Below are 16,088 nucleotides of genomic sequence, written 5' to 3' on the forward strand. Positions count from 1 at the left end.
TCTTATCCACATTGGTATCTACAGACATTAGAAGCTCAATATTACATACAATGGAAAATTACAATGAGGACTTCAATTCTTCTGTCTTCCCTTCTATTATTCACGCCCTTTACCACCAGACTTTGCAGTTCCTCTTGCTAAAGGTGTGTAGTCTCTTTTCCTATCTCTTGAATCTGTACTGATTCTATGACTTGCTTCAGCCCGTAGTATATGGTAAAAGTGACTGTACCGGTTTTGAGTTTAGGCCTCCAGAACTCTTGCGCATTTCCATTTGCTGTCTTTTGTACCTTAGCCATTGCCATAAGAATATGCCTGGATTAACCTTCTAGATGATGAAAGACATGTAGACTAAGATGAGTTTTTCCAGTCATCTGAGCTAATGACAGCTTAGATCAACCAGCAGCCAGCTGATCCTCAGGCAAGGTTAGTAACTCCAGACATGTAAATAATCACCTCTTACTATTGTTGGCTACTGAGGTTTGGTGCTGTTTATTACAAAGTGTTATTGTGGTAAAAACTAACTGCTGTCTATGTACAGTGAATTAAGAAATCTAAGTTTCTACCATTATTTGGCCAGTCTTCCCCAGACTTGGTCCAAATATCTGCTCCTTACTGCCTCCAGCTGATAGGGTCTGAGCTAAACATGCATGCTAGATTTACAGGTAATTTTTGCAATACCGGTCCTGGAACTCCCTAGGATAAAATCCTTCCCTTTCAGAGTCAGATTGATGCCAGATGATTGCCATCTTAAAGAATGGGCTGTTTTAAACTCATGGAAGACACGAAGACAATGCATCTAACTCAATATTATTTTTACAATCTCAGTAATCTACAAATATCAGAACATAATTCATAGGAAAGCAACATAAGCCAAGCATCATGGAATAGAAAACTTCCTTACTTAAGTTTACAGCAAGAGCACTATCTCATATTGTAAAGAACCCCTGGCCTATGATTTTGTTGAGAGGCAAGTTGGGATTTGTCTATAATTCTTTAGCTAACTTTAAAGATATGCGATAATTTTTAAAATTCAGTCATCTGTGACTTAGCTTTCATCCATTTGGCTTTTATTTCTTGGACTCCTTACAGTCAAAGCTACTGAACTGAAATCTGTCTTCTTCCTGAATAATACTTTTCAAATTATAACAATGACATGTCTTGAATAACTACCTTATGAAGCAGACAGAAGCACATTTTATCCAACTTTCACCTCACATTCAGAGAGACATCTATTTTCTAATTAAACTCTACATTTATCTATTTTAAGATTGACAGACCTCATCATTACAGATTGAATATTTATTATGAAATTATATCAATTTCTACAATTTTGAGAGCACCAAGAACAGGGCACTGCTCAGAAGTATGTTTCGATGATAATTTAAATCCCATTGTTCTTTTTTCTTAAATTTGAATTACTTGCTAAATGGTATGCTAATTGCCTTAAAGAGTTCTTACAGCTTCTAAAGGCACAGAACTTTCTTCTAAGTTGCAGTGGGAATCCTAAGAAAATCAAGCTCATTATTAGGCAATAGTTCACAGACTTTGGGGGTGTATAACAACCCCTCAGGTGGCTACAAGTTCAGATTCCATGACCTCATTTCCAGCGATTCTGATTCATTGGTTTTGGGAATATACAGGATCTTCATTTGTAACCATTAATATAGGTAATTGTTACACATTAAAAAAAAATTTAAGTTATTCATAAATTTCTGATACAGCTATTCCAGGATCCATACTTTAAAAATTACTAGTATATTGCAAGCAGCTATTTGAACTCCTACATTTTATAACAGAGCCATCACTTACTTGAAAAAAATCAAATCATCTTCTTAACAACGTGGTGTAGTACCTTACATAACATAACCTACATAATATAAATGAGATCCTCAACAGTTTTAGGAAGCTACGCTGGCAGATACTGAGAATGCTGGGAAAGTGATGCAATTCACAATGTATTCGCAATTTTGTGCCTCTCAGAGCAGATAAGCCCAATGACGTAATATACGTGAAACCACTTTTAAGTTGTAAAGTGCCTTACAAACATAAGAAACGTTCTTTTGAAAGTGTAGAACAGAACCTTAGAAGTAATTTCTTTATCATTAAAATTTTTGATCTCTGGGTGCTGTTGATATTGGCAAGGCACAGGTGGTGATGATGCAAGTAAGATACTGAATGACAATAATTCTGAAAAGTATAACAGAATGTCTTCCTAAGTTATGTGTCAGGATGGATCTAAGATAGCTGTGAAATGATGAATAGCCTGAGGCATTTACTGTCAAAAGATTCTGAAAACATTTGTAACCATCGATATAGGTATTTGTTACACATTAAAAATTTTTTAAAGTTATTCATAAGTTTCTGATGTAGCTCTTCCAGGATCCATACTTTATTTTTTAAAATTTTTTTAACATTTATTTATTTTTGAGACAGAGAGAGACAGAGCATGAACGGGGGAGGGTCAGAGAGAGGGAGACACAGAATTTGAAACAGGCTCCAGGCTCTGAGCTATCAGCACAGAGCCCGACGCGGGGCTCGAACTCACGGACCGTGAGATCATGACCTGAGCCGAGGTCGGAAGCTCAACCGACTGAGCCACCCGGGCGCCCCCAGGATCCATACTTTAAAAAGTACTAGTATATTGTAAGTAGCTGTTTGAACCCCCACATTTTATAACAGAGCAATCACATACTTGAAAAAAAATCAAATCAGCTCCTTAACAGTGTAGTACCTTACATAACATAACCTATATAACCTACATCTTGTTGAGAATCCTTGATACTCAGCTATCTCTTAGGTGACAAGGACTGAACTGTCTATGAAGAACATCAAGAAAAAAAGGTTATATCATATGAAATGAAAGGCTACAGAAACCAATTTCATATTAGATGGCTATTATAAACCCAGTTTGGAATGATGTACGAGAAAATGCTTTGAATACTGTGTAGTGCTGTAAAAAAATGGTGATGGGCTATAATTATCAATTATCACATTCAAAAACTTCGCCTAAGATTTGGACTACTTGCCTTGATGTTAGAAGTTGTCCAGCAGAGGCACCCTATTATTGATAGCTGTGGCATTCTGGGAAGTTGACTCCTCCAGAATTGTTTTCTTTTATTTATAGGAATGTGCCATTGTTCTATACTGTGGCTGATTTCAGTATACCCTTAAAGTATGCCTGAATATCCAATGTTTGTCAAGTCTCAAAGTAACAGGGACAAGGAAGCAATTATCTGCTTGATGTCATGGCCCGCATTTTTTTCTTGGGTACATACCGTTGTAGTTTGGGTAGAAGAGAGTACGAGGTAAAGCCAGACAAATGCGCCAAATGTCTTAGGTGCTTTCCAATTTTATAAATCTCTAATTCTATCATCCAGGATGAACATTAAAAAATCTGAAACATGAGAATCTTAACATTTCCCTTTCCTACATTGATGCTTAATGCCACCAGAGTGTTAGATGAACTTTTGAAGTAACTGTAACAGAGAAGAGAAGCCTCACTGTACAGTTTCGGGAAATTGTTCCTGAATCAAATTCTCTTATATGGTAGAATGTAGCCACGAGGTAAATAATTAAAATCTTATCACTAAAAGTAATTATAATAAAACTAGAGAAAATAGTTCCAATATAACAGGGAAGGCTACAAAAATAGGTGGGATAGACCGGTTAGCCAGCATTCTTCTTCATCTTTAACTCATGAAGTAAATAGGAACAAGATACATTTGGTGTAAGTAAATGGCATAGGCTTAAATTATGTCACTCTTTAAAAAAATTTTTTTTAAATGTTTATTTATTATTGAGAGACAGTGAGAGATAGAGCATCATGGGAGGGGCAGACAGAGGAGGAGACACAGAATCCAAAGCAGGCCCCAGGCTCCGAGCTCTCAGCACAGAGCCAGACGCAAGGCTTGAACCCACAAACCCCGAGACCATGACCTAAGCCGAAGTCTGATGCTTAACCGACTGAGCCACCAAGGCGTCCCTGTCACTCTTTAATATGTAGATACTAGACCCAAATTTTGCTCCTCCAATTTTCCTGTAATATCTGTTGCATGAATATTTAGTGCCTATACTGTGTCAGTCACTGGTAGGTGCTAGAGAGGTATAGCTGAGAGCAAGATGTTAGCAAGGGGTGCTGATATGAGGAACTGCACTCCAAAACATTAGTTTGCATCTGATGCTAATGATTAACAATGGTAGTTGGGGACACAAGCACCAGCAATACCAAAAGTTTTGGTATGACTGACTGTGTGGTCCCAAGCATTTTAGCAGAAGGGTGCTAATACCCACTGGCTCTGAGGCATGGGCATGGGACTTGTGGTATCCAATGGGACATTAGCAAACAGGACATAAGCAGAGGTTTGAAAGGTGCTTTCTCACTTGGGACTTGATCTTCGGAACTCTGAGTCTACCATGTGGAGAAAGTAGGCTAGTCTTTTGGAAGATGAGACACAATGTGGAGAAGCCTATTAGAGAGATGAGCCATCCTAACTGAGTCCCACTACATGAACTAGCCTGATAACTGCCAGACATATGAATGAGATGATTTTAGACGAGCCATTTTTGGTTTTCTTCTAATTAAAAAATTTTTTTAATGTGTATTTATTTTTGAGAGAGAGAGACATAGCAAAAACAGGGTAGGGGCAGAGAGAGGGGGAGATAGAGAATCTGAGGCAGGCTCCAGGCTCTGAGCTGTCAGCAGAGAGCCTGACGTGGAGCTTGAACTCATGAACCGGAGATCATCACCTGAGCCGAAGTCGGACACTCAACCGACTGAGCCACCTAGGTGCCCCTCATTTTCAGCTTTAACGAAGGCTCTGGCTGAATGCAGAGATCAGGTGAGCTGGCCTAGGTCAGAACTGCCCAGCAGATCTGCAGCAATATGAGAAACAATAAATGCTTATTGTTTTAACAAGTTTTGGTTCGTCATGCATCAAAAGGTAAGTGATACAGGATATCGACATGCATAAGAATGAAATTGAACCCTAAATTAATGCCATATATAAAAATTACTTCAAAACAGATCAAAGACCTAAATGTAAGAGTTAAAATCATAAAATTCTTAGAAGGAAAAATGGTGTAAATCTTTGTATTCTTGGATTAGGTAATGGTTTCTTAGATATGACATCGCAAATGCATGCAACCGAAGGAAAAATAGATAAACTTGGCATCACCAGTATAAGGAAATGTGCTTTTTCTGGGGGCCATTATTGCACAGTCTAGTCCAGCTACTTACTAGCTATGTGACATTGCACAAGTCACTTACCCCACTAAGCCTAATTTTCTTTATCTGTGACATACAGATAGTATTTATATCATAAATTTCTTATAAAGATTAATGACTATATTTTAATGTCTACTTATTTTTGAGAGAGAGAGACAGAGACAGAGACAGAGAGTGGGGGGTGGGGGCAGAGAGAGAAGGAGACACAGAATCTGAAGGAGGCTCCAGGCTCTGAGCTGTTGGCACAGAGCCCGACACGGGGCCTGAACTCACAGACCGCGAGATCATGATCTGAGCCGAAGTGAGACACTCAGCCGACTGAGCCACCCAGGCGCCCCTTAATGACTATATTTTAAATTCTTCACATGCATTTACATTTAAACCATTGCCTATAAGAAAACCACATTTTTCTTTCATAGCTTCTGCTTGCTCTGCCTTCTTTATAAGTTGTGTAGATGCTACCTGTGTCTTATCTTCAGAATTGAAGAAGTCAGAGATAGTCTGTTTATACTTATTATAAATATTATAATAGTTATAGTCATTATTTTTAGCTATTATTTATAGTTTTCTAAAATGGCTGTGTCAGGGCAATTAATAGTATGGTTGATGCCTGAGTTAGGATATATCTTTGGACTGATAACACTCAGCAAGTTTATACCAAAAGTCCTTAGGTTTGTAAATATGTGAATAATATGTAATTCATATGTGTTACACATTTAATATGTAAATATCATAAAATAAGAACCATTACTTTCCTTCCAGTATCTTAATAATTAATTAATTTTGATTAATTAATAATCGTTTGGTAATTAATTTATAAAACAGGATCCAAAATTAATATCAATTTCTGTATAAATAGCATCAAATCCATTCACTTCCTTAGTGTGAGAAGAAACTAAGACTTGTGTTTTAAAGACTGTGTTTTTCCTAAGAGAGTCTTAAAAACTGAGAATAAACTGAGGGTTGGTGGGGGATGGGAGGGAGGGGAAAGTGGGTGATGGGCATTGAGGGGGGCACCTGTTGGGATGAGCACTGGGTGTTGTATGGAAAGCAACTTGACAATAAATTTCATATTAAAAAAATAAAGAGTGCCTTTTATAGATACGATTGGGAGGAATTAAAAAAATATAGACTGTGTTTTCTAGGTTAGGGTGGATAAAAGGAGGATGATGTTTAGAAGAGCTGAGTGGGGAAGGTCAGTTTCAGAAATGCAGGTGAGGTAAAGAGGAGCTAGGTATCTCTGATAACTTCAGCAGAAACAAAGCAGGCATAGAAAATTCCCAGCCATAGGTTCAATTATAGTGCTCAGACCTTGGAAAGGGATCTTGCAGGAGCAAACCATGTAGAGATGGATAACTCAAGGAACTTTGTTTTCCACATGGGTTGGCGGGAGTTGTTGAATGACATATTACATTCTTGTGTCCCTACTCTTTTGATCGAACAGATTATTCATGGAAATTGGAATTATGGTGAAGGTGAGAGAGAAGTTCAGAATAACACATTTTCTTGCCTCAGAGTTTAGGCCACTTTCATTTGGGTGCAGATGTGCATGGTATCTTGAATATGAACTGTCTCAAGGAGAGATAGCAAAAGAATGTTGCTAATTTAATTGGACATTTGACACTTTGCTGGGTCTGTGCTCTGAGGTTTTTTTCTCAAGCAGATGAGCCAGCAAGTGATGACAACAATGCGAGCAGGAAGAGTCTTTAATGAATGGCAGATAAGAGGGAAAAAATTGGTGTAATTCTAAGTTGAAATAGATAGCAACTTACCGTAAAGACAGCACAACAAAGATATTTGAGTATTTTCATGTTCATATGATTCATATTCTTTAATTTTTTTGTTTAATTGGTATACACATTGGGGTGACTGGGCGGCTCAGTCAGTTAAGCGTCCACCTCTTGGTTTCGGCTCAGGTCATGATCTCGTAGTTTTGTGGGTTCAAGCTCGCATTGGGCTCCATGCTGACAGTGCAGAGTCTGCTTGGTATTCTCTCTCTCCCTGTCTCTCTCTGCTCCTCTCCTCCTCCCCCACTCGCACTGTCTCTCTCTCAAAATAAATAAATAAATAAGCTTTAAATGGCTGTACACATCAAAGATATTCCTGATACGAACATGGTGATTTTATTTTAAGTTTTAACTATTTAGAAAAGGGGATAAGTAAAGGCTCTGAAGTTTCTATCAGGTCTTCTAAGTCTTTCCTATTTGAGGAGACAAGCGACACTTCGAGGCATTGGCCTTGAGTGTCAGAAGCAAGGCCCCCAAGTGTCTGAGGGAGGTCTGCTGGAGATTTAACAATTTTGATATAAAAACATACATGGAATGAGAATGAAGGAGAAACACCCTAAACACGTTGGCATTACACGGTACTATTATTTTTCACAGAAAAAAAGCTTCGTATGAGCAGCTTTTTCTTGGCTCTTATTCATGTCACTTTGGTTGAATTGCTATGGTCACAAAAGCCTCCAATTTAAAGACTGTTCCTCTGTAAAGAGGCATGATGCTACCCCTAAAGAGAATATTCTAGCAAGGTTTTGGTAAATTCAATACTGAGTGCCTAGTGAATTGCACAAGCTTTTTGTAAAGTGGTTAGAATACTGCAGCTCTAATATTGGGAGAGATTAGACACTTATCTAGCACTGACACGCGAACTCCTTAATCAGCCACTAGTGAGTCATAGTAAGTTTTACAATGGTTGCATTAAAGGTTAAACATAATTGGTTTTAGTCTAACTTTCTTATCCACTACAGTAGCTCTTGCTATAACTTTAGCTATAACAGTCTTTCAAATTCATGATCTCAGCTCTTATTTAGTGTTTCAATGGGTACTTTCAAGTTGTTATGAATACAAATGTTAATGTGTCTATAAAATTTTTTGAAGAAAAAATATTACCTGGGAGGGTCACAGTGCAATTAACTAAATATGCCTAGTCAATACATAGTTAATTTTAGTACTTTTATTTATGAAGAATCCTTCTCTCAGGAACACAAAGTTTTTGGAGGCTGAATCCTGCTGTGTTTCTCTCATTGTCCTTGGTGTTATGGTTCTCACCGTGTGACCCCTGTGGATAGGATTGATCACTGGGATTTGTCATTTGTTGTTCATAGCATTTGTAGGTTGCTCTGGACTTTTAGTCAAAAGGAGTTTCTTGGTTCTTTTCTTCATTAGCCGAGGCAAGTAATGCCACTTCAGAGAGTCAAGAATTAGCTATGTATGTTATTGTACTGAACACTATAAATAATTGTCAAAGACTTATAAGATGTCTGTTCGTGATTGTCTTATGATTTAATTTAGGAACATAAAATGCATACCAGAGGCTTACTCTTACTTGTGTGCCCTCACAAGTTCTTATCTCAGGAACCTACACCTCAAATCTGGGGCCCACCCTGGGGGGATGGTATAATACAAATGTAGTATCTCATACCATCTGTGCAGCAGAATCTGTGGGGTGGAGTAGGAGAGTTTATGGAAAAGGACCATCTAGACCAGGGAGGTCTGCCATTATATAGTACATGTGGCTCTTTATGATGCGAAAATATATCAGCTTCACCCATAAGAAGTGAAATACAAGTTCAAATTATAAGAGATCTTTTTCCGATTTGTCAGCTTGGCAAAGATAAAATGACTGGATTAGCGTTGGCAAGGGTGTAGGTAATCAGGCACCCCTTTACCTTGCTTGTGATGGTTTAAATTGTCTAATTTTTATTCCACAAAATTTGGAAAGAGCTAACAAAACTGGAAATGCAAGAACCTTTGGAGCTAACAGTATCCCTTCTAGGAATATATTCTACAGATATCTGCACAAATATGTGCAATGAAGGTCATTGCAGCATTGGTTAGAATGACAAAAGATCAGAAATGACTAAATGTCCATCAGTAAAGTATTTATTAAATAAATGATTGTGTGTTCATTTTATGTAACAATACACAGTTGTGTTAAATGAAATGAAGCAGCTTCATGCGGACTGACATGTAATAACCCCTGTGATACATCTTTAACTGGGGGAAGGGGTCATTGTATAGGACAGTGTGGGTTAGGATATCACTGGCATTAAAATATTTATTTGTGGGGCACCTGGGTGGTTCGTGCGGTTAAGCATCCAACTTCAGCTCAGGTCATGATCTCACGACTCGTAGGTTTGAGCCCCACGTCAGGCTCTATGCTGACAGCTCAGAGCCTGGAGCCTGCTTCAGATTCTGTCTCCCTCTCTCTCTGCCCCTCTCCTGCTTGTGCTCTGTCTCTGTTTCTGTCTCTCTCAAATATAAATAAACATTAAAAATTTTTTTAATTCTTTGAAAATAAAAAAAAAATTAAAAGAAATTAAAATAAATAAAATATTTATTTCTGAGTATACTTATATTTGCTTAGAATTTCTCTGGATGGATACATAAGAAATGAGTAACAGTTTTTATCCAGAAGGGAACTATGTGACTGGGAACAAGGTGGATTCATTTCTTGTTCAGCAAATATCACTCCCGTGCCTTCTCTCCTTTAAAATTTCCTGCCTTACTGGGTAGATCTTGGTCACATGGCTTGCTTCGGCGCTAGAATGCAGCAGACATGACATAAGCCTGTGTTGAGTAGTTCTAGCTTATCTATGTCCTTCTGTGACTGCCATGAGAACAACCCAGGTAGCCACTGTCTCTTCAGCCTGTGACCCTGAATGACATGTATGGATTATTCTCAAACTTCACCCAAATCCTAGAGCCAAGCCTACACAGCCCACAATTTGAAAGCAGAGATGCCCCTGCCGTTTTGTAGGATTGTAAGTGAGAGAGATCCATGCTTGCTGACGTAAGCCACTAAGTTCTGGGGTTGTTTGTCATATGGCATTATTGTAGCAATAGCCAATTAATACAGCTGTAGACTTACTTGTTATGTGTTAGCATTTTGTACTGTTAAGTGTTATAGAATGTACATCTATTACCCATTCAGAAAGTACATTAATTCGTTAACTTCTATCTCCTCAAAACCAATCCAAAAAAAAAAAAAAAAATCACAGAGAACAAGATATAGCTTTGGACTGAACAATACAGAAGCCCATGGTTCAGTTATATTTGAGTTGTTCAGCTGACACGGTTATTTGTGGTTGAGATTCCTCCTTTCATATTTAACCTGGAAATTCACTGAGGCACCAATTGGTCTTATAAAGAAAACTTACTAAAGTGAACAGAAAGAATGTGTTGGTATACAGTGAAAGACTATTTTTGTCTAGGAGAAGATGAAATGTTTTAATGGATTTTAAATATTTTTTCATTTCATACTGACCTGATTTCCTTATATCTGAATTGAAGCAGAAATGCTTTGACCGCGTTTTGTTTGAGTCTTTACACTGAAGATTATGCTGGATTACCTAGGTATTAAAGAAGTGTGAAAGCCTCAAACAAGAGTGCATTTCTCATAGATAGAGAAGATGGTAGGCAAATGACTTTGTTTTTGAGATTATATCATGTCATCGAACCTGGAATTATAACTCTGATGTTATATAAAACCAGACTAAAGGTGATTTGCTAAAGTGTATTTTTGGAGAGGGCTCTGTCAACCAAGGGCATTTGTGTTAACTGGATCCTCTTTGAGAAAATTGTCATCTATCTACTCTATAGGTTATTCAATGAATGCTGGGATCAATAGAATGACAAAGGCAGAAAAAGTACTCTGTCCAACATGAATATTTTATCAGATCATCACTCGTAGGGTTTGATTGTATGACACAGAAACATAGAGTTGGCAGTGGGGACAAATGTAAGAATCTCTCAGGTGGAAGATGCCATGACAGAACAGAGTAGGGAGTGGAGAGAGCAGAAAAAGTAGTATGGGCAGTAGTTGGATGCACTTGACACATCACTAGACCAGGGAGCATTATAGGCCTGCTCTAGAGGTGTCCCAGGCGCTGGATGTGCCTTGAATTCTGAATGGTAGTTTTAAGGAAGGTTTCAGGTTTCTTTTGGCCAGATTCTGAGATGGCATCTGTTTTTGTTGTCTTCCCTTCACATTCTTACAAATACATGAGCATATCTCTGTTCTTGCAACACCCTGAAAGCGTCCAACTGACATAATACTCAATCCCAAAGCCTCTACTTATCTTCAGATAGAGAAAAACTCTGTTTTGTGGCAACTGATTATATCACTAGCCCCATAAATGGCACTTTAATCTGAATAAATCAAGACTCCAAAGATGACTTCATGGAAATACATCGCCACTATTGAAAAAGGGGAAAATAAACACCCTTAAATATATAGCTCGGTAATTGGTTTTCTTATTAGTGTGTTACTTGTAGATTCATATAACCATGAGGAGAATAATTCTCAATAATTTAAAATCTCCCTCCCTGAGAGTGATAGGCTTTTGAAAAGACAAAATGACACTGAGTTTGAAAATTAGAGGTTCTGTTTATCTAGTTATTTTCATAATACAGAAATTCCTTCTATTCTAATTTCTCTATGAAACAGGCATAATAGTTATAGTTGTCTGTTAATGGGTGCAAATTGAATTTGAAGGGGAATGGATATTATCCCAACAATATAGTTATAAATATTAAATATTCACCTATCATATCCTCCTTATAGAGTCACTGATATCTCTGCAAACTTTTCAATAGAAATGAGGCTTCAACTACCACTAATAGGATGAGGATTGATGTGGTCAATTTGCTCTGACCATCTTCAAACTGATGAATGTCAAAAATCTTATTCTCTTCACTAGTTCACAAGGACTCTTCTACAATAAATGCTTTAAAAGCTGTAAGCAAGTAGTTTCTGAAAAGCATTTGGCTGTATTCCTATTCATCAAAACACTGAACTCATAATACCATGAAACAATTAGTCAGACTACGAATTAACTAAGAAGCTTTACTCTTACATTACATTACTGTGTTTAATTCCCGAAATCAGCTCCCAAAGAGTAAGAGACCCATGATCCTGGGTCCAAGAATAAATGGGCCCTTGGACTTTTTTCCCTCCATGAGGCATCTACTTTTTAAGCAATAATCTCAGCTACTTCACTTAAATCTCTACCTGCATCATTTTTTTTTTCTTAAGAAAACCATCATTTGAAGGAAGAGTAAACCCTCTCATTGAAAGCGTATTATGGATAATCAACAGAACAGCATATGATCATGATATAGTTATGGAAAAATGTGAAACACCAGGGAATTATTTCAAAGGATTTGTTTTTTATGTTAAAAGTTTTTATAATTCAACACTTCTATATAAAGCAAATATTTCTGTTGATACATTCTTTCTCTAGAAGGGGAAGGTGATATTAAACATGCAATTGTTCACAAGTATTTGAAATATACGATTAGTTTGCTACATTATGTTCCAATAGAATTTTTTGCAGTTTTATATCATAATTATGGTGTATATAAACTACTATTAACTTTTTAAAATATTAACTGATCCCAACCAACCAAATGAAAGGAGAGGTTTATCAGAAGCTTTCCAGGTGGCAGAGAATACTAATATTGGATTTTGCAATGGGAAGTTCAGAGGATAATAGCTGAGTTAATTACTTGCCCTCCCTGCAATACTTTTTCCACCTCATACGATTCATATGATAAAATCAAAGTTTATATAACGGGCTTCCAGGTATGGAATTAATAAATGATGGAAGTAAAAGACACAGAATAGAGAATATGGTCAACGCTATCCTAAGTGTTGTATTGTGACAGACGGCAGCTACACTTGTGGTGAGCATAGCAAAATGTATAGAGAAGTTGAGTCACTGTGTTGTACACCTGAAACTAATGTAACATTGTGTTAACTGTACTCAAAAAACTTTAAAATATATCAAAGTTATATATTACTTTCTTTCCCAATTAAAAATAACTTATGGACAGCAGGTTTCCTGATATGAGTGGTAGTGTATGTCTGTTCTCCTAGGTATATAATTGGGTCATAGAAATGTCCAATGGTTTAACTCAGTTACTGAAGGAACATGTCTTACAGAGATCCCCTGTTTGAAAGTGGGACAAGGAAGACTGCCTGGAAGTTGCCCTTATAGTGTAGAGAGACTTGCTCAGAGGGACTGAGTTCTAAAGAAAAGTCTATATTACATAGAACTTTTTTAGGCTACAAAGTGTTGCTATGCAGGACTTTCCAAAAGGAGAATTAATTTTCCTATCTGTTTTCCTACTTGGTCATCTCAAGTGAAGATACCGTCAGCTTCCTACAGTGACTCTTACTAACTCATACATCTTCATTTGTTTCTTTCCTCCTTGTTTCAAAAGATGAGCTAGCTATTCCTTCACCAGTGCTCTAGAATCTAGGTAGAATCCCAGCCTCTCTCTCTTTTTTTTTTTTTAATTTTTTTTTAACGTTTATTTATTTTTGAGACCGAGAGAGACAGAGCATGAACAGGGGAGGGTCAGAGAGAGAGGGAGACACAGAATCTGAAACAGGCTCCAGGCTCTGAGCTGTCAGCACAGAGCCCGATGCGGGGCTCGAACTCACAGACCGTGAGATCATGACCTGAGCCGAAGTCAGACGCTTAACCGACCAAGCCACCCAGGCGCCCCCAGCCTCTCTCTTTTGAGATACTGATCTACAATAAACTTTTCTCTTATATATTTTAAACTTCCTATCAGTTCTTTCCCTTTAAGCATATGTGGCAGATAATATTGGCTACCTACCAATGACCTTGACTTCCTTCTTTCTTTTGCTGGTTGTACCATTCCTCCATGATAAAGACTTGGGGTGTCCTGATACTCTATTTCCCAGCCTCTTATATGGTAGAGGAAAAGGCAGAGGGAAGAGCTGACAAGTCTCTTACAAAAGACAGTCTCATATAAATGAGTGTGACGTGTGAAGAACAATTCCGCTCCCTTCCCTTCTTCCCTGCTTTGAATGCTGACTTATGAGGACATGATGTTTCAAGCTACAGCAGCCATCTTGCAATCATGTTGGAAAGACATGGAGGGCACACTGAAAAAATGGTATCTGGGAAAAACTGAAAGAATCTGGGGAACTTGATGACATTATTGAGCTCTTGAACAAACATTGAGATCAACTATCCCTGGTTTTTTCTGTATAAGACAAGTAAACCTATTGTCCTAAGCAGAGTTTGAGCCAATGTTCTATTAAATATATCAGGAAGCATCCCAACTGACTTTGATTTAAGGTAGCTGCCTTAGTTGGATAATCCAATTTTTTTGTTGTTTTGTCATTTTTTCTTCCTATAATTAAGAGTAAATGTGATGGCTGGATCATAGGAAAAATTTAGGTGGTAACTTTGAAAATGAAAGCCATGTATTAATTATGATAAGGAAGAAAAATATCAAGAAACTGTTACGACCATAACAATGATGACTAAAATAATTCTTGGCTGCCAACCTTGAAACTCCTTTTACATGGCAGAGAAATAAACTTCTATCTTATTTAGAATACTGTTTTGGTTTTGATTTTTTTTTTTGTTATGAGCACCTGAAATGAATCCTGATACACATAACTTGCAAGTATAAGGAGACATGAATAAAATACTTAGCTGGATGTTTTTGGATAAATGGGTATATGCATTTAAATTTGTGATATTTACCAACTGTTATACAAAAAGTTAGCATAGATTTATAATTCTATGAAATCTGTGACCTTCCTGTATGTTCATGAATCCTGGTTATTATCAAAGTTTTAAAAGACTTGTAAAGATTGAGGACTGAGTAATGCATGAAATTCTGGAATCATTATAATGTACACCTAAAACTAATATAACACTGTACGTTAACTATGCCAGACTTAAAATTAAAAACTTAATAAAAATTGAAAACACAAAAAATTGATTTGTCATTTGATTATTTTTAAAAGCTGCTTGTTGTTGTGATTTGCATTTGTAAAACCGAGAAAAGTTAAGAATCTCTTCATATTTTCCTAGACAATTTATCTTTTGTTTTCTTGTCAATTACCTGACAGTTATATTAAGGGAATTTATACTTAGCTTGTCCTGTATGTTGCTGTATTTTTACTTTTTTTGTTTCTGTTATCCTTTGTTTTATTTTTTAAAGTTTTTTATTTGAATTCCAGTTAGTTAACATAGTGGTATATTAGTTTCAGGTGTACGATATAGTTATTCAACATTTTCATACATCACCTTGTGCTCATCATGACAAGTGCACTCCCTGATCCCCATCACCTATTTAACCCACTTAACCCATCCCCCAACTCCCCACCCCTCCAGTAAATATCCGGTTGTTCTCTATTATTGAGTCTTTTTCTTGGTTTGCCTCTATCTCTCTCTCTCTTTGTTCCCTTTGTTTTATTTCTTAAATTCCACATATGAATGAAATAATATGGTATTTGTCTTACTCTGACTTATTTTTCTTAGGATTATACTCTCTAGCTCCAACCATATCATGGCAAATGGCAAGATTTCATTCTTTTTTATTGCTGAATAATTTCCATTCACCAATCGATGGGCGTTTGGACTGATTCCATGTCTTGTAAATAATTGGCAATTATAAATAATGCTGCTATAAACATAGGGGTGCATGTATCCTTTGGAATTAGTGTTTGTATACTCTTTGCATAAATACCCAGCAGTGTGATTGCTGGATCATAAGGTCATTTTATTTTCAACTTTGTGAAGAACCTCCATACTGTTTTCCACAGTTGCTACAGCAGATTTCATTACCACCAACAACACACATCTGCTCCACATCCTTGCCAACGCCTATGGTATTCTATGTTGTTGGGCCATTCTGATAGGGTTGAAGAAACATCTCATTGTAGTTTTGATTTGCATTTCACTCATGATCAGTGATGATGCATATTTTTGCATGTGTCTGCTGGTCTTCTTTATGTCTTCCTTGGAGAAACGTCATTTCATGGCTTCTGCCCAGTTTTTAATTAAATTATTTGGGTTTTGGGTGTTGAG

This window comes from Panthera pardus, unplaced genomic scaffold, assembly GCF_024362965.1.
Source record: "Panthera pardus isolate Hobbes unplaced genomic scaffold, ASM2436296v1 HiC_scaffold_27, whole genome shotgun sequence".
In the NCBI taxonomy this organism is placed as follows: Eukaryota; Metazoa; Chordata; class Mammalia; order Carnivora; family Felidae; genus Panthera; species Panthera pardus.